This window comes from Halichoeres trimaculatus, unplaced genomic scaffold (assembly GCF_033239565.1).
Source record: "Halichoeres trimaculatus isolate MK-OKI-2021-1 unplaced genomic scaffold, fHalTri1.1 fHalTri1_scaffold_9, whole genome shotgun sequence".
NCBI lineage: Eukaryota > Metazoa > Chordata > Actinopteri > Labriformes > Labridae > Halichoeres > Halichoeres trimaculatus.
The window spans coordinates 9126335-9146529 of record NW_027437188.1 but is presented as its reverse complement, the minus strand read 5'-3'; the positions used below and the strand labels follow the sequence as shown (position 1 = coordinate 9146529).

General features: G+C 40.1%; 1 protein-coding gene across 1 annotated transcript in view; it reads right to left on the bottom strand.

Annotated features, from left to right (window-relative positions):
- Positions 1 to 9352, bottom strand: part of LOC141798438 (SPRY domain-containing SOCS box protein 4-like) — an 82765-nt gene extending 73413 nt beyond the window's left edge. Inside the window, exon 1 of the mRNA XM_074680389.1 lies at positions 9005 to 9352. The gene's annotated coding sequence lies outside the window, so the exon portion shown is untranslated. The remainder of the gene's footprint in view (positions 1 to 9004) is intronic.
- Positions 9353 to 20195: the final 10843 nt, after the last annotated feature.

Sequence of the window (20195 nt, the reverse complement as noted above, 5' to 3'; positions counted from 1 at the left end):
ACATGAACACAGCATTGCAAGTTAATATATTGAAGAATAAATATGTCAAAGTGAAAAAAAAAACTTAATTATGAAACAAATTGATATTTTTTAACCACATGAACACAAAAAAGTACAGAAAATTGGTACCGTTGAGTACCAGTACAGATTGCCAGGTACCGGGCATCTGTACTGTATTGTTTCAAATGTGAAAGGTACCCATCCCTAAGAACTGAACACACAAAGAAATGTTCATTACTCTATGGCACAAGATTCTTGCTCAATATTGATGAAGAATTGGATCAATATTAGGGCTGCACGATATTGGAAAAAACTGACATTGCGATTTTTGCGATATATATTGCATTATTAAAGATAGAAGAATTTTCACCAGATGACTTGAATATCTCTGTTTGGGAAGAATTTGGTTGACTTACAATGACACAATTGTATTCCTGTAATACCATTTAATCCAGGCCAAGGGAGTATATCTGTGAATGATGAAGATTGCTGTATATGAAAGGGATCCAGGAGGCCAATAGAATAGGTTTCAATTTCAGTTGCTTTATGTTCATTTCTCCAATAAATGGGGAAAATGTGATAGTCACATCACATGCGCGATGTGACTATTGCACATGTGCATATTGCGATGGCGATGTTCAAACGATATATTGTGCAGGCCTAATCAATATGCAGGATTGATAAGGGAATTGGTTTCGATAAAATCTTATTCATACCCATCCATAGTAAAACTGCAGGTTACAGATGACACAAACATCAAATTCATCTCCCAACCAATTAGAGGAAAATGTAACGAGAAACTGCCGAACACTCTTTACTTTGAGCTTCAATGGTTTTGTTTTATCAGTCAATCAGTTTTGTCTGTTTGGTCAGAATTTCATGTTTGATTTGTTTTTCTATTGAGCTCAACACAAAACTATATTCAAACTTTTTGACTTATCTGATTGTCTCCGAAAGCTACCAATTATAAATTTGTTTGGGCTCTGTTTAAACCAGAGATGTCTTTCATTTCTTTGATGCTGTTTTACTTCAGAGTCAAATCCCAGGCTGCAAATTTTAGTGCATTCACAGAACACTTAGGCCACTTTTGTTGAGTTGCAAAAATGCAACACGTCACATAATCAAGATCTGACAATGCCACTAGTGATTGTCTGTACGTTACGCGTGGCTGTGGCATGCAGGTGTTGCTAACTTAGCAGCTCTGTCGATGTATTTAGCGCCTTTTCAGACCCCTCAAAAAGTGACCAGCGACAAATCCATAGACTTCTCTGGAGTTTGGAGACTGACGTGAAAGCATGTATGGATCTCCAGCATGCGCTGCTTTTCAACCAGCAGTGCTGAGCGTAGTGCTGAGCCCCTTCCCTTTCCAAAACACTCAGTCAAATCCTCCTCACTCTCGTCACGCAGCAGTTCCTCTCAGCGCAGTCACACTGGCCATCCTTACCATGCCCAAACACGCTTCAACTCTGAAGTCCAGCTTGTTTGGCCAGCATGACTGTTAGTGTGCCGTGCTCAGGCACAATTCACCTCTCTGCTTCAGCACTCTTCATCCTAGAATACTTCATGCTCAAGAACAAGCTCGCAGACAGCACATATGACACATGATGTATGCTGCAGTCTGAGAAGACATCTGCATGTAATTGAATAGTGCTTAAACTTATCTCTTTTGGTCATTTTTGGCAATCCCAAGGCTGGATAAAGAACAGAACAGAACTTTATTTGTCATAGTAAAAAGTACAACAAAATTGCAAAGGAGGAGGATTGTTATATTGACTAAAAAAAATCAGCAAAGTTAATTTACAGTTGTAAACACATTTAAGGTTTACTTGGTATAAACTGACCTGTCACTTGTTTGCAACTGCATTTTTGCACTGGAAATTTGTTTATTATCGATAAGAAAACTGCTCAGAGTGGAAAAATACTACAGCTAAAAAGACTGTAATGTGTAATATAACTTCCTTTTTTGTTAAAATTTGTAATTTATTGTTATAAATTAGTATCAAAAAAGTGTCTTTCAGGAGTCGGTAAGAGGAGGTATTTGTATGGGAATTCAAAATCTTAAAATGATGCCCAGCTCTAACCAAAAACAGATGATCTGACAACTATATAAACATCGCCCCCATGTGTTTTGGAGGAGTATTGCAGAGGGGACACTTTAACACTGAGGTATGTACAGTTTATGACAACTTCAGCCACCAGGGCCCAGGGCCCTGTTCTACGAAGCAGGATTACTGCCTAGCGAGGTAGCTTTGAGGATAGGTTTCAGATTCCCTGTTCTACGACACGGGATCACTCTTCAGCCAGGCCAGTCTCCATGGCAACGTACGCTGAACGGCTAACCTGCTCCGAGGCAGGTTAGGTTCCAGATTGAACTCGTGGACTTTAAAAACCCCGCCCACTGACCAATGAGCCCTCACGAAAAAATGGCTTGTCCGTTCTTAGAGGATCCCGTGGACATCGGAGCCCGACCCACTCTCTTTTTCTGATGACCACCTTTATAAAAGGTACCGGTTTTTCAGGGAGGGGTTGGTAGTACATGACACTTTCTACAGGTAGTTAAAGGGAATGAAGAACTCTCATTGCCGTAATAAGATCTTCAATGCCAACACTTCTGTTCCATGATAATATTTTATTGCCCGTATTAAAATTGTGACAGGAATTCATGTAGGGCTCATGCATACATATCACACAAAAATATTAACACGATAGGAATGAACAAATGAATAAATTCATCTTAGAAATAAATTAGATATGTTGCATGTTACAGTAAAAGTGCATGGTGAACTGTGCTATTTCAGGATGATGATGGCACAAAAGATTTTATTTGCACAACACCACTACACTTACGCATTTAGACTGTCAGCAATTTTCTGCCAGCACTCCTTCTGTGCTTTAGCAGCAGCGACGATGCTGCTTTTAACGTTAATTACATGTTTCACCTCATCATACTTCCTCATGATCACCTCCTGCTCCTCCTGTGTGAAGTATGCGGTCCTTCAATCTCCGGCCTGCTCTGACACTCTAGACTGGTCCATGTTCGCGATTGGTCAGATGCAGCGGGCTCCGCCTTATGTGCGTGCACACGCTCATTGCCGAGCTGGATCCACTTATTAGGTTGATAACCAGCGTCATAAAACCGTGTAGCGAGACCGCCGGCTATCGCACTCAGTTCAGCAAGGTAGCTCCAAGGCTATCTAGCTAGGCTGAACTTGCTTCGTAGAACAGGGCCCACAGCAAGGCAGAAGTCAAAACCAGGCTTAACAAGTTTACGTCAACTTTAAAAGTCCAGTTCTCATGTAAAGCTGAGTGGCAGCTTGTTGTGCAGTCAATCAAAAAAGTGTTTTAATTCTTCTTTCACTTTTAATAAATCTGAGAAAAAATACTTTTTGCACCGTTAACGCAGTATGTATCCTGCCAAGTGATTGCATTGCTCTGTGAGTACACATGTAATGGATTTGGTTGGATCAAGTGATAGAAATCAATATTTTTGGTGTTTAAAAACTTGTCTAACAAGTTTTGAAAATAATGCATCTCCCCCATCCATGTCTTGAGCCAAGGAAGTAGAGCACAACGCAAACTGATTTTCATGATCAATATCAGAGCAGTGTTTACATCCACAGCAGGAGGAGAGTGGAGAGGACAATAAGCTGTTGTTACCTGGGTGTCACCCAAAGCAACTCATTAGAACTGATTTGCTACTTGACTCTGGAGGAGCCACTGAGGAGCACAGCACTCGTTTCTTACCTCATGTCTGCATAAATCTAAAACAAACATCCTGACAGTGTTGTGAGCACCAACGGCATGCAGTGTCCTTTTGGCGCGGCTGCAGCTCAACTTTTGGAAAGAGATGATGATTATTACAGTCTCTCAGGCAATGTGGCCATCATGTGAAGATTAACCATGTCTGGCCTCAGCTAATGGGTCCAAAGTTTTAATATGCAAAGATAAGGGATCAGCTGATAAAATTAGGTCAATGTTATCCTTCTACAAGACGAATAAACAACAGGTTTGACCTCTTTACTCTTAAGAACAAACAAGGAGAAACTGGACAGAAGATGTGTAGCTACATCAACTCTATCATCAGAAATCTTTTGTTTTATGAACTTAATGAATGTGTTCCAGTTAAAAATGGATATCATCAAAGTAATCATTAGATTATATATCATTTGTGAACTGACACTGGTATTTGCTACACAGGTCAAGTATCTATGAGGCTTTGGCATAGATAGGTCATGAGGACCAGACCCCCCCAGTCATGGCCTCTTAAACTGCTGGAGAACAAAGTGACATTTGTTCCCATGATCTCAGCCAAAGCTAATAACATCGTAGCAGTTGCTACTATAGATTTGGAACGCCAATCAAAAGCAGGTCATTTATATTCTGTTCATTTCTCCAGTCAGCAGATGAATTTGGACAGCAGTGCTAGATGAACCCCATCATAAGGATCATTATCAAACAAGGCATGGACATGACCATGGTTCTGAACCGTGTTTCTACTTGGAAAATGTAAAACAAAATAGAAAATTTACTCTTACTGACATTGTTCATTGAGTGAGCTGCTTTCTAAAGCTGTTTTCGAAAGGGATTTTTCATACATTTATTCTCATCAGCAGTCACTGGGAACTATTCAAAGGTTAATCAAAGAACCACTGCCCCTTCTGCCTCTCTGTTGTATATTTATGCTAGTTTAGCCTCTTAAAGTTCGAACTTGATCTTAGTTTTGTTTATTGTGTCTAAGAAGCAGCTCTTCAGAGACTTTTGACAATCCACAGTCTCTGTGGTTTTCTCTGGTCCAAATCTCAGAGACACACCAGTTTTACCGGAACCTGACATTTACTATGTCTTCTTCTTCTGTTTTAATTGGCAGCTTGCAAACAGCTTTCAGGAGCGCTACAGTCTCTGTGTGCTAGGTGAACTTGCAGACCCCAATGAAACTAAGGGATTTTTTATTTAAAAGGTAAGAAAAAAAGTCATATGAATGTATCAGAATCTTTAAATATTTGTGGATATTTGGAATTCCTTACTCATCCCTGGTTTTCAACGGCTGCTCCTTGAAGTCACAACTGGAGTAGATGCAAAATCGATGCAATGTGTTGACATCAGGTTTCCTTCATTGACTGATGGTTAAAAAAAGGGGACTTTGGCCTTAGGTCTCCAGTAGTCCAAATCACAGCTTATGTCCACTCTGCAGTTAAAGTGACTTGAATCTGAATTTTCACTCTACTGTGACCCACGTCTGCTTTGTTTCTGACAGTCTGAACAGTACAAATCACATTTAATCTGGCACTTTTCCGCCATAATCAAGCCATTTTCAAGTTTGGTACTGTATCAGACCCATATCAGATTTTTTTTAAGGCACCCTGGGTCTGAACAGCCAGGTTGTATTTAATGCACCTTTGACATCATTCTGGAGTAACACAATCTGTGCTGCTGACAAAAAACAGAGGCAAGAGTCACTCAATGAAAACAAACACTGTTCTGTACGTGACACCATTAGTGTTCAACTACGCATGGGGGTAACTTCAGAAGTGTGAGCCATTCACGTAGAAGTCTGCAGACAGACCACATTTTAAAATGCCATTTGAACAGCCAAACAAAACAAATCAGATTGGAGCATGCCTACATTCACACTGCAGGCCCCAGATTGGGCCTGCAGTGTGAACGTAGCCTGAGATGCTCTTTTGTCAGGACTTCAGGCTTTAAGAGGCTGAGGTGATGTTACCTGCCATAGTTACTGCAAACTAGAGGTGAGGGATATATCAAATATACTCGATATATAGTAGGTTGTTGGACGTGAGATGTATAAAATGACTATATCTCAACTTTCGAGTACAAATTGTCTTGTGAATGTTTTCAGATGTCAGTATGGAATTCTCATTTTAGTTTTACTTCGTTCACGTTTTGCTGGTGCTCCTGTCACAGCAGGCAGCACACTCCCCTGCCCACCCAGAAAACTTGCCTGCACATATGTGTTTTTTGTAATAGGAAAGGAAAAAAAGTTGCTTGCATATCTCATCAGATGTAGATTTGGGATTTGCAAATGCAAATTTTAACAATCCAACTGAAGGGTCTGCCTACTTGTTTTCACTGAGAGCCAGATCAGCAACTGTAAAGCCCTTTGCACACCAGACGCGTATTTTTCACGGAATATTTCACACGTTATTCATTTTTTCGAAACTACTGTTTTTCAATGCAAGCTCTCACACCAGCAATGTTCTTTCGCTGAGCAAAATTGTGGCTTTTTGGACCGAGGACAATTGTTTCCAAAGTACACATGCGACCAATCAAAATGCTCATTGTTGTCAAGTCACATACCAAAACATTCAACATTGATTGTGGTCACGTCCCAGCACCCGGTTCTTTATGTCAAAAGACAAAATAATTACAGAGACATTGTTTGGAGGACAATAGCGAACATGACACCTCCAAATTTTTTGCAATTTTGTGCCGTTTATTTGGTTCACCTTTGGTGTGCAAAGGTTTTTGAGACAGTATAAAGTGCAGCTTAATGTAACAAAATGTCCAGTAAAATAAATGTAACTACTGCTTCAAAAATGCACCCTCTGAAAAGACTTTGCGGTGCAGGAAATTTCTTAAGCCACAATAAAGCTAGCTTTCACTGCTGCGTTGTTTTTGGTTGTGGCTTTCTTTAACATTTGCAGTGTGCATTTTAAATTTTGCATTTGTTATTTTTCTTGAAGGCTCACTTTAGCAAACTTAGCTCTGTGTTCGGTGTCAAAATGCTGACATAGATTGTACTCTTTAACTTTTTGACAATCGGCACGGCCTCACAACACAAAAGACATACCAGTTTTCCTCCTTGAGGCACAAACATATATTGGCCGTCCCATCTTTCTTGAAACAGCCTCCATCTGCAACTTTTCTGGACATGTTGGGATCATGTTTTATTTTTCAATTCCACTAGTTCGGAAAATCACGCTGATGTGAAAACACTGCAATCTAGTGGCGGGATGCCGTCACTTTGTGGGTCACATCACCAGTATTTATTATGGGAAACATGGTTTATGGTCAATGCACCCTTTTGACTTATCTATTATGGGACAATCAGACCTTTTAAGCGCTCTCTGGCCACATAAAATGGCATGACGGGCCACATTTGGCCCACAGGCCTTAAGCTTGACAAATATGTTCTTTGAAATGTTTTTATGAAAGCCTTTTGTTATTCAGAGGTAAAACGTATACAACTGCCATTCTTAGTTGTATCACATTACAAACAGGGGCTGGTAAAAACACGTTACTTTTTGTGTTGGTCGTTAAAACATTATTTGCATATTCAAAACCTACAACTTAGCTAACAACAATTCTCAATGGAGGCTAACATGATATGGCTGCCAACTGCCTTCATAAACAAGCTCCAACAAGGCACCGTGGTGAGGCACCAAGGCGTAAGTACCACATTTTAAAACCAAATTAGTGTCTCCATTCACTGAGGAAGGGTTGAATGAAATCAACTTCAATCTGCACCACTCGGGTTAGTAAGAGCTGTGATCAAGCCTGTTTTCTTAGGAGTATCCTGGAGTGAGTAAGTAGCACTGTGAATAAATTAGACCTGATAGAGAACCCCACTGTTGACCTCAGCATCCTGCAAGCCCAGACACGTTCCTGCCACCCACCCATGCTGATACAGGGAGGTCAACTCATGTGGAGGGGTCAAATCCCAGATGGTAAAAAATAGAGTGCAAGGGTCAATGGTGCTTGTATGACCTGGCTTTCAACAGTGCCGGAAGACAATTAAGATTCAAACCATACCAAGAAAGCAAGATGGTGAGGAAGTGCTGAGATGTTACAAAAAAAATGGTTATTGTTTACTGCATGTACCACAACTAACAATGAAGACCATAAAAAACCACAACAGTGAGCCTCGCAACCACATCAGCCGTCCATGTTCTCCATCGCACCATCTGTTGTGGTCCTCCCACACAGATCTCTCATAACACTTGATCTGGACAGTAGCCTGCCAATACCCAGGAGGGCAAAGCAGATGGTGTGGTTACAGGCAAAACATTTAGCCTCTGAATAGAAGGCAAACTGCTAATCAAAGGAGCACTGAATGAAGTCAAATGGTTCACTTCAAAATGCTCTAAAAGCTTCAGGCTGCCGTGTTTGCTCACCTGGAATCGTGTCAGGTTTTGATTAATCAAAGGAGGAGTGAAGAAATGGAACTTTCTGCTCCTGTTTAGTTTGAAATAACTCAGAATATAAACAACTCACAAAAATCTGGCAAAGAGCTGTGCAAGAGTCATCTTTCCCCTTCCAGTGAAAAACATAATCGCTGCTTTGGTGTTGTTTCTCTGGGCATGAATGAGTCATAAATAGAGGTGTTCCTTCAAGGCAGCTCAGTGGGTTACAACAGCAGGCGTGAACAGAAGTCTCCAGCAAGGACAAAAACAGCGAAGCAAAATCTCTGGATGGATTCTGAAAGTTTTATGTTAACATTACAAATTTTGCCCAAATACATGAAGTTACTGCTTTATACCGTTTAAACTGATTCTCAACCATCTTATTAAATTACCCAGGCTATTAATAAACTATTCACAAATTGAGTCATGCTTCAGCTGCAGCACCAGTCTGGGCTGATTGGTGCGTGACTAAAAAACTGAATGACTTGCATTGTTTTAATTAATAAAATAGTGACTTTTTTTTAGCAAAATTATCCACGCCGAAGAAGTACACTGATGTAAAACGATGAGTAAATGCCGTTTAATAAACTTACTGACGCTGTCTTTGTTTCAACGACACAACGAACTACAAAAAGCACAAACAGCGAACAGACTTTGGTGAACGCCGTGTTGTCCTGGCAGGGTGCGCAGGGAGTTTATCGGTGCTGTTGTTACCTCAGAAAACACAAGGGGAAAGTTTGAGACATGACTTTTGCTGCGTCCAACAAAGCAAAGCGACAACACTGCGCAGCTCTACAGCTTTCACGGCTCTTTTTAACGTAACCGTTTTGAAGTGGTGCGTACAAAGAGGGAAATAAACTTACCGTGTGTTTCCTTCAAAGCAGCGCATCCAAAGCAAAAAAAAAAAGGTCTCGCTTAAGACGACCCAACACGACGCCAAGTTCCCTCCTTCCTCAGCAAAACCAAGCAGAGCGACTTGACTCACTGTGTGACATGCAGTAGTTATGGGTCGGTGTTAAAAGAGAAGCAAAAGCAGCATCTACGGAGTCGATATTTGTCCGCGTGAACGAAGTGAAGGGACGTTTTAACGCAGCGGCCAGCTTTCTTTGTTCCTCCTGCCTCCAGTCTGCTCCGTGGATATTATCACCGTTCATGTGTCCCTGACTGCCGCTGATTGGCTGGAGGTGCGGGATCAAGAAAAGGTGACTGGTGTCAAGTTACCTTGAATAAAAAGACATTATCCGATCACGACGTTCACAAAGAGACCATCTGTGAAACCACTGCATTCATATTCAGTGAGATAACCTCTTGTGTGCGGGTATGGCGTTGTTACCACACATTATAAGACGACTTCATGTAGCTTTTCTCTGATTTGGTGTCGCTGAAAGCATGAATGATCTACAATGTTCTATTGACATGCTTTTATTTTGTAAGTTTCCTGTTAAATTCTACCTTTTAGCAAACTTGACGCTGGGTGGAGGCTACTTCATGCCTCAAATAGTTTTATTCTGAGTATTATCACGAGGTGCCTGTAGCTCCTGTGGTTTATTTGCTTGCGTTTAAAGCAAAAGGTTAAAATCTGGATGACAGATTCATAATGCTATAAAGTTGTAGATTGTACATAATGATATTACGGAGATAAGTGTAATAATGATTATGTAATCATGAGGTTTAGACTTGTTTAGCTCCCATTAGCTTGCATTTCAGTCATGCTTGGTGGCAGAGTACTCTTTCTTTAAGCAGCTTCAGTGGATAGAAGCTGGATTTATAGAGTAAATACAAAGTAGATTCGAAGCAATTTCTCACTTGTGCATCAGAAAAGCAACAGTATGTTTGTAATTATTCCTCCAATACCTTTTAATATTGAACCAAACTTAGGCTATTGGAAAAACACTCAATGTACATTCACAGTCTTTTCAGTTATTTTTTTTATATATCATTTTGCCTCCTTTTAGATGATTAAAAGTTGAAAATCATTAAAGAATGATAAGCAAAAGGAATAAGAACATATCTCTGTGAGCTGATGTGATCTTTCCACAATCAAAAATCTGAAAGAAAATTGTGTAGCTTTTATAAATTTCCAGGAAACATGTTTTTTTTAAGTGCAGTTGTAAGAGAAACCTTTACATTTCACATATATTTCTGACAGGGGATCTCTATCAGCTTGGTCCCCTTGTTGAGAAGTGAACAAACTAACCCAGAGGCTAATCAACAGCTTTCACTGTCAACTTTAACACTGGGTCAAACTGTCACATCACTCACCAAAATAGATTGTTTTTCAGAGCTCCAACTTTTTTTAATGAGAAAGTCAGTTTATTTTGCACTATTTGTTTTATCTACTTGTTTATTTGACGGGGACAAATGCTTGAAACAGTGATTCATAAAGTGCACGAATAGATGCCACACATACACGTGTCTGTTAGGCTTCAAAGGTTAAAACACAAGTTACAGAGTTTTGGGTTTAAGATATTATTAGAAAAAGGATGACTATGCATTAAAATATAGTACTCAGAAGAAGTTTAAATACTGATAAAAATGACAAGTAATAACACAATAAACACATTTTTTTAGATTTAAAGATCCCAAATTGTCAGTTTTCATGTTCTTGCTTCAGCCAGGTGGTAAAAACCTTCATTTCTTTTTGTTCATTCACCCGGCTGGGTCAATATTTCTTTTGCAAGGTTGTTCACGCATTTCAAAAATGGTTTTAGAAATGGAAAAAGTAACAAAAGTGTTGAAGACAAAAGCAAGCTTTGAAGAGACAAAATGTATCGAAACCCAAAGTTTTACCAACTTTCTTTCAGATATCAGAGGTTAAATCCAAATACAAATGGACATTTGTCCTTCGCTTGGTCTTAGGCATTTACAGCTACTGCTGACTGATCCAAACCATAGTCTAAATAATGTGTTTAACTGATTAAGATACACTGAGCTGAAATAACAGACTCCAGATATGACAGCCCATTGTATAAAATTTGTTGCTTACTTGTCAAGTTGAGATTCCTTTATTTTGTACCTCATAACATCTCAGTTCACTAAGCAAAAATCCAGTTGATTCATGCATCATAGACTCATACATCAGGTGATCAGTGCTTTGCAGAATTGTTCACAATTTGTGCAAAAACAAATGAGCTTTCTGACAGCAAGGTGGAGAGAGTTTAGAAATATTTATCCATACTTTAAATTTGGATTAAAGTCTTTCAAATTTGTTAAGTCACATGGTAGAGTTGTGCCTGTCTGAAGTGGCTGTTAGCCAAGCTTCTATGCTGGGTCTCTAGCTGCTCTGCCAACAAAGGAGACTGACTGGCATCCCCTGTGGTGACCACACTAACCTGTTGGTACCATGTTAAAAACACCATGTTAAAAAAAAATAAAAAAGAAAAAAAAATAGAATGTTTGAATAAAAAATAAAGCAAAGTCAGCCGGGCACTGGTGAGGCTATGTAGTGATGTATTTGTGTGAATCAAGCAAACCTAATACGACACGCAAAGTTCTGAGCTTCACTGCAGCTGTTAGCTGTAATTTCCTAACACGTGGAAAAAGCAAGGCGAGCTGTTTGTCTGTTTCCAGTCCCCGTGCTAAGCTAAGCTAATACCTTCCTGGCTCCAGATGAAAAAGTTTTAAGTTGTTTTGAAAGTATTCCTTCAAGTGTATCTGTCCAACAAGCTGTCGCCACAGACAGAGAAATGCCTGTTACTCATAAATTCAGGGAGTTAATCTTTGTGAAACAGTCAGTCTCCACTGAACATGACTCAGGGCTTGCATGCTGTGTGTGTGTTTGTGTGTGTGTGTGTGTGTGTGTGTGTGTGTGTGTGTGTGTGTGTGTGTGTGTGTGTGTGTGTGTGTGTGTGTGTGTGTGAGCCACAGATTTCATGTTGTGTAAGAGCAAGCTTTGTGCATATCAAGGCTGTTTTTTTTTTTTTTCTTGTATGAGGCTGTGAGTGTGCAGGTTCGGATGCATGTGTCTGCCTGTTTCCTCTGCTTTTTCGAGCAGACTTCAGAGGAAGCTGCTGGGCTTTTCTCAGCAGCTCCTCCAGCAGACTTTTATATCAGATGTTTTCCTTCTCTGCCTTTCATTACGATGTCTGCCTCACTTCCCGCTGCATCTACCCTACTCTTTCTCCTTCCATTTCCCCCTGGCTGTCTGTCCCAGCCAAGCCTCACGTGTCACTACTTCATCCTGTGGGCCTCTATCTCTCCTGAACCGTTTGTGAAGCCGGTCATAATTGGATGGTGCACTGACAGTCAAACAATGTCACTGAATCACCATGAGGATTCCAGCTTGTTAGAAAATAGAGGGGAGTACTTTGTCTCAACTTGGCTGAACTTCCTTTCACTTTCCCTCCCATATGTACGTGATTTGTGTATGTGTGTGTGCGCCACAGAGAGATGTCCCTGAATTCACCCCTGAGGCAGTGTGCTTCTCACAGCCTAGCACAGCGGGTGGGGAGTTCAAACAAAACCAAAGTTAAGTGCACTCTTTGTTGGTGCATTTTCATATGATTTTATTCTTTTTCTGAAGTGAAATGACTTGTGAGGTTCATGCCTTTGGACTACACTAAATTAATTCTGCTTGAACAGAATCAACAATTTGTTTATGGGTACAAATTTCTACCACTTCTAGGCAGAGTGAAACATTTCTACAACTACTGAATGGATTAAAATTGAATCCTGCACAGGTGGCACCAAAAGGATGAATACCGCAGGCTTTACTGATCACTTGAATTTTCCTCTTACATGATCCACAAAAGCAAACCAGAGCCTCCTCCAAATGATAATGACTTTACTTGAAAGTAAAGTTTGAAAGAAACCAAGATAACAGCTGAGCGAGGAGGAAGTTTTAAAACTTCCACAAACAAAGTTGGGTGCAAACAAATATGAAAGCTATCTGATTGTTTTTACATGTGGTGTTAAGAGTTTTCATGTTATAATGATTCTGGTGACCCCTTTGGACAAAGTTAGTAGTGTTTTTCTGTTATGCAAACTACATTTCCCATGAGCACCATCAGATGCTGTTAGAAAAACATGAATCTTGCTGATGTAATGCATGCGGTTGTTGTGGAAGGAAAAGAACTTTACAAACCTTTCAATAACATTTTTACTTTGTTCAGAACTTTTTGACCAGAAAAAAAAAGCATTATCTAGTTTACCTTAAATTGCAGAATGAAAGAGTAATGAGTTCATATATCAATTTTTAGTTACATAAAATTATGACGAGGAAACAGCAAAGAGTTCCAACGCATTAAACTGTTGGTTTCAGACATACTATTATTTAAGAATCTAGTCTCTGTGACATCATCCATCTGTTTCTGATACACAGTTTTGGAGCCCTTCATCAGTGGACACCATATTGGTACTGCTGAACTCAACCTCACTCCCTTTGAGGTTTAATGAAGTAAAGACGCTTTTAGCCTTTTTACTAACGGCTACAGGGTTTTATTTTAGGGGCAAAACTCACAGATTTAATAACTTTGGGAAAAAGTTGTAAAAAGATTCTCCCACGGTTCAGTGTGTGCCAATAAGGAAATGAGCTGTCCAGACCTCGGATTTTTTTTTAACCAAGCTGTAAATGGTCAGTTGGTGTGTATGTGGTTTCTGTTTTTTCTTCAGCCGGCCTCAAGTGGAATCTTAAAGAACTGCAGTTTTGGGTACTTTTGCACGGGCTTCATTACTCACAGCAGGAGTTTTCTGCTTGGTTTTAACACAAGTCCAGTCCAGTCCAACGTTTGTTATTGTAAGATTTTAGAGGGTGTTTTCTGGGGATGGCCCATGAGATTTACAGTTGGGGGCATGGCCACCCCTCTCTACTCCTTAGATCAGCCCCTGTTCAACCTCTGTTTTTACCTGGTTTCCCTCTTTTTACTTTTCTGTACCTAAGGCTGCCACCTGGGCATGACCCTTGACCATGTATCTTTCACATACCACTGACATATTCAGAAACAACAGCCAAGATTTGAGTTTTGTTTTCATTTTCTAACTTCTGGCCTCTCATTCCAACTTTGACTTTTGACACCAATGTTTTAGCAATGGCACTAGCTTGCAAACATTAGCCACCTGAAGTCCTGCATTTCTGCTGTTCATACTTGAGGGTTTGAGGTTAGCGTCATAGTCAGTCCACTACTATCACTAATAGGATCCATCTTCTTGAATGACTTTATGTGAACAGGGGACAAAACAATGGTACAACACAACTCTAAAATGAGAACAATCTGTTGACTTTGTATTTCACTTCTACCATTTGAAACTTGATATACCTCTGATATGACTGGCATAACCAAGATATCACAATGACTGGAAACTTACTCAACTCAGGAGCATGAATGGAATGACAAACAAAAATACAGTTTTGTTTCTGTCATAGGAATGAGTTTTGAAGACTTCTAAATTCTCCATGTAATATCAAAGCATCATGTTGACAAAGAGTCAAGAGCCTTTTGGAGGGACAGCACTCGAACCAGGGAAGCAGACTAAAGCCACTTTCTTTACCCATGCATGCACTGTGGTGTGCATGCTCCCCATATGCTTAAGTTGTTGTTTCTCACTTTGACAGGGTGGGCAGGGGAAGTATCTGAAGCAAAGAAAGGGCAGGATTGTTTGTTTGAGCGTGCAGCCTGGCTGCTCACCATTCAGAATTACTGTTTCACCCTGGGCGGTATCTGCAGCAGAGAGTCAGCCATGTGCTGGGCAGGCTGCTTTGGCTCCGTCTGAAGCTCATGCATTCATCCGGTCAGTGACCTGGAGGAAAGCGTCTCTGGAAACAAGTGAGACTCCTTTAAAATGAGGCTGCGCATCTGACAGTGTAGACTGTCGAGAGATTTCCCAGAGAAACTGAGAGTCAGTGAGTTTTTCAGTTACTTGTGTGGTTTTTTATTGTGGCTTTTAGAAGGATGATAAAAGTTCTCGTTGTAAGGGATACAAAGAGGACGGGTATGAACTTGGTTTTGAAGGGGAACTCCACAAGTTTTACTTATAAAAATCTGAATACTGCTCACAAAGAGCCCCATTCAGATGTTTCTGCACCTCTCGGGAGAGCGTTCATTGTAATTACTTTTTAACTTTTGAAAGAAAAGCACAGAGTTGACCTGACCAGTGTGTGAGGGTTAGATAAGGACTGAGAGATGAATAATCATCTGTGTTGGCTGTTCATTTGTACTGCAAAAAAATAACTTTATATTGTTGACAACCTTTCTTCAGGCTGGGTTTTAGACTTCACATTTCTTGATAAAAGCCTGGGTTATGAACTCAAGTGAGAACTCTGAGCAGCAGCAAGGTTATTAAAGAGAGGGTTGCATCTTCTAAATAAAGACTAAACTGAGAATAACTCACCCTGCTCACTCCCACCTTTGACCGTTTCTTTCTCAATCTGTCTCTTGTAAATCCCAGCTGAAATTGTGTTGCTAAATAATTGTAATGCCCTTAAGTGCCCCTGCTGCATGCTGCCTCCCTCCACACAGGACCTCAGACATGAGAAATCACTTCAGTGGAAGTGGAAATTGGAACGCATGTTGCCAAAGCAAAAGGCCGTGAAGGAAATAGGCCAAAGGAAGAAGATGAAAAGCTTGATATACATGTAGAGACTTTAATCTTTACACACAACCCAAATACAGATTAGTGCCCAGATTCTCTTTTTCGCCGGATTAAGGCAGACAACAGAAAAACAACAACAACACAGAGCCAAAAGCCCGTCAGAGATGGTGGGAATGGAAAACAGCATTTGCCGCTCTCATCTTTCTGCCCTTGTTTCCTCGTCCTCTTTAGTTCAGAGGTAAACAAGGTGGCAGTCAGAAAACCAACACCCTCCATCAGGTTTGGTGCTGTCATTTCACAGTGTGTCCCCAAAGCTCAACGTGAAAGTGAGGCACAACCAACAGCCGGGGGCTCTTTGTATTATTCCAGGAACAGTGGCGTTTTTGGCAGATTGTGGAGCATGATTTGGGAACGCACTCCTCCCTGTCAGTCTGACACAGAGTAGAAACGTGTGGCGTGTGACTCAGGCTGGTCCTGCTGGAGTTCATGTGATGACGTGATGCCATCATTGAGGTCAGAGAATGAGCTGTGAATTAGGTAAGTGTGTTTTTCAGCAGGGCTGTGCTATCACTTATCCGACATCTTTTATTCATTGTTTGTCTCTTACGCAGTAAGTATATGCTCTGCTTTAGCTGGAAGAATTTACATGAAGCTGTCGGTTTCATTTTTTGTCATAAGTGTGTCTAAGATGTGTGAAACAATCACTGTGGTTCTGTTTTTTAATCTCTATCTTTTTGATGAAGAGGAACGAGCAGCAGGCTGTCTGAGAGTATGTGCTACAGTAAGCAGGTCAACACTGCCACCTGCTGGACAAACACAGACCTACAGCACGCTGAAGGATATCAAAAGAAAAGACTTTGGGCCTCCTCACCACCTTCCCTTCTTGGAAGAATCAACTTGCTTAAAATGTACGCTCTTCCTTGATCGCTATTTGACCCCTGCTTTTTAGGTCTCTTAATTCACACCTCATGCTTTATTAGGAATAACAAACACCAGAGAGTTACGTTTTCTTTACTTACTCAGCCAAAAAATTTGGGAGGCTTGTCCCTGCCTAATCTACAACTATACAATTGGTCAGCACAACTTAAAATAATGTCAACCACTCTTTGTGGTTGGATCTTGAATCCCTGTCTTGCTTTCCCAGAAGGCTTAACTCTCTTCCTTTTTTAAACAATGTAGATCAGCTAAATCACATTAGAAAAATAACTCAGTAGTTTACAACACATTACTGGTTTGGTGAGATGTGAAGAAACACTTGAATATTCCTCCTATCATTTCTGCATTCTCCCCTGGCTTTCAATCCAGATTTGCCAATACAAATAAGAAGTATTGGTTTGATGGAGTGGACTTCTAAGGGCCTATCAAACTCTGCCCACCTGCTGGTCTCAGACTCTGTTAAGTCATTCGAACAAATCAAGGCTGATTTTAATATTCCCCACGAATATTTTTATAGGTATCTCCAAATTCGTCACTTCTTGGGGTCTCTCTTGAGGGCAGGCAAGTTCCGCATGAGATTGTCAGAGCTGGAAAATATTATAGTTTTGTCCAAATTTCCTAAAGGGTTGATTTTTAAGGTCCATACCAGGGGTGTGCTCTTTGCCTTTTGGTGTGCGGCTCTTTGATCCATTCCTTAAAAAAGTACAAATATATATATAAATAGACTGTTTTGAGTAGTGGTGTGCCAATCAATCTAAAATATTGATATATTCATGCCAACGTTGGGATCAGTATTGATCAATACTTGGATAAATACATTGATACTTAAGTTTCAGTTTTTTTTCTCTACATGTGCTCCTCTCAGTTGCTCATCTGCTCATAGCTATCTAGATAGCTATCTATCAATCTAGATAGATAGATAGATAGATAGATAGATAGATAGATAGATAGATAGATAGATAGATAGATAGATAGATAGATAGATAGATAGATAGATAGATAGATAGATAGATTTAAACACTCTTACAACCACAATAAATCTCGCTTTGAAAATTGGAAATGTATCGATTTTCATTTTATGTCATATCGCTGGAAGGAAGTGCGTTTCTAAGACCACCTGTGTTATGTGGCTCTTTGTAGGACCATGGTAATTTTTGTGGCGCTTAGTCCTTTACTGGTTGGCCACTCCTGGTCTATACTTTTCTGCTTTATTCTGATTTCTCAAGCTATGACTCTCTGAAGCTGTCATGGGAGCGTGATCTGGGGGTGACGTATAACTCTGTAGACTGGGATAAGATTTGCAGCAGGGTTTTCCCTAAATGTACCTCTATCTCTATTCATGAACAGAACTTTACATTTTTTCATCAAACTTACTACACACCTGTTCACCCTCAGAAAATTTTCCCTGACACATCCAATCACTGTTTTAACTGTAATATACATAAAGGTACATGTATTCACTTGTATTGGTCATGTGACCACATTCAAACTTTCTGGAAGGGGTTTCTCTCTGTGATCCAGGAGGTCACTGGCAAACAGTTTTCTGGCTAAAACATGAATTTTTCTGTGGTGGTCTACTCCCCAGGCCCCTACAGTCAACATGTGGATCTCACAGATCTCTGCTCTTGTTCCTCTTGAGAAGTTGACTCATGACCTTAATCAAAAATCAGATAAGTGCTGGAGGATCTGGGAACCACTGCACTATTTCTTATAGAAAAAGTAACTTAAATCTCTAACTGAAGGACAAGGACTGTGTTCTCTTTTATTTATCTCTTGTATGTGCTTTTTGATAACCTGTCTCCTGTTGTCTTTTTATTTTCATTCTCTTTTTTATCTACTTTTTTTATCTTGCGTATATGTACAGCGTAGCACGCTCTGTTAGTATAGGGTGTTTTTTTTTGTTTGTTCTGTTGTGCTCTGTGTCTTTTTATTTTTTCCAATTTTTTTCCAATGTTTGTGCATTTATAATTGAAAAATACTGAAAAAAAGAAAGAAAAGACTTTGCTTATTGTTCCAACAAATTTTCCAAATTATAAAATAAAAATGGAACAATGAAGTCCTATCAGACTGTTCTGCTCAGTTCTTACCAAACAACTCAAAATCATAACCAGAAGTCCCTGTGATCAGAAGTGAGCCCAGACTTTCTTTTTGCCTTGGATGGCCTAACAAGGTTGCTGACTTATTCAGGGTGGCGTGAGTCCTGTGTGTACAGCTGAAACATGTGGCTTTGTGCTGTGGCCCAAACAGGCTTCATTTTCTGACTTTGCCTTCTTTCCAACATCTTTCATCATACTTCTCTCTGTGTTTTTTTTTTTTTTTTTTTTCTTTTTTTACTCTCATGTCGACTCTGTTTGGTTTGCGCTTATGGTGAGTGATGAGAGCAGGAATGGAGGGATTTGGTTCTGGGATGCTGTTGCTAACTGTTCAACGTCGATGAAGTATAGGTGACTCAATTAAATGTAACATAAGCCCCGCCTCTGATATCCAAGTAGCCAATCATGGTTTGAGATTTTTGTGTGGCATCAGGGGAGCCAATCAGATATCAATGAGAGCACTTTCTAACTCTGACTAGTCTCATGATAGCCTTTGTTAATGATACCTATTTCATGCTGTGTAATAAAACGGCTGGGTCTTACTGAGGCAGAGGTGTCATAACAACAAACAATATTTTTGTCACTTAAAGCTTTGGACACCTGTTACAGCGTTGATCATGCAGAGCTAGATCTACTGTTTGACTCTTCAAAACCTGCAGGTTTAGTCCAGACTGGAAAGTCCACCTAGAGCCACCATGCTTAAAATGTGGAATCATTTAATCACACTTAAGAAAGTGACTCTCAGTTCCACCACAAAACTTCAAATGGGCTCAAACATTTTTAAACAGAATAGAACGTAGGTATGGCCTGGATCATTACTTTGTATGGCTCATATATTGGTCATCTACCAAACTGGTTTTGTCTTCAGTGATATTTTAACTATTTTTTTCTCCTGTGTTTGTCTGGAGATCCTACATGTAACCATGGCTGCATTGTTTACATATGATATCAGCTGTTAGCAGCCTGTAGCATGTCAATGCTAACTGGTGCAAGGCCTGATGTTTACCCACAAGGTAAGGAGAAGGAGGTAAGGACGCTCACTGAGGTGAGAGCCAAGAAGTGACGACATCAATCTGTTCTTCCATCCATTGTTCTTGGGAGCGCAAGATGTATCTCCAATAAAATGGACAAGCTAGCCATGCTAACCCAGCAACAGACAGAGGGAATACCAGAAGGCAGAGTAGCATCATGCTAGCACATCCATGGCTAACAGAGCCAACACCAGACACAAACACCACTTTGGAAGAACTACTTTAATATAGACCTTCTTACTTTAGTTTTCACGATTGCTGCTGTGACTCCTGAATTTCCCCTCAGGGATAAATAAGGTATTTTCTATTCTATTTGATTTCAGCTGTGTTGCCAACTGTTTTTGTTGAGTTATGTCAGTACAAAGAACAAGCAGCTTTGTTAATGCAACAGAGGATTCAAAGTATGAAGTTTTACCATAGTAAAACTGAGATACACTTCATTTTAGTGTCATAAGTCTTCTAACATA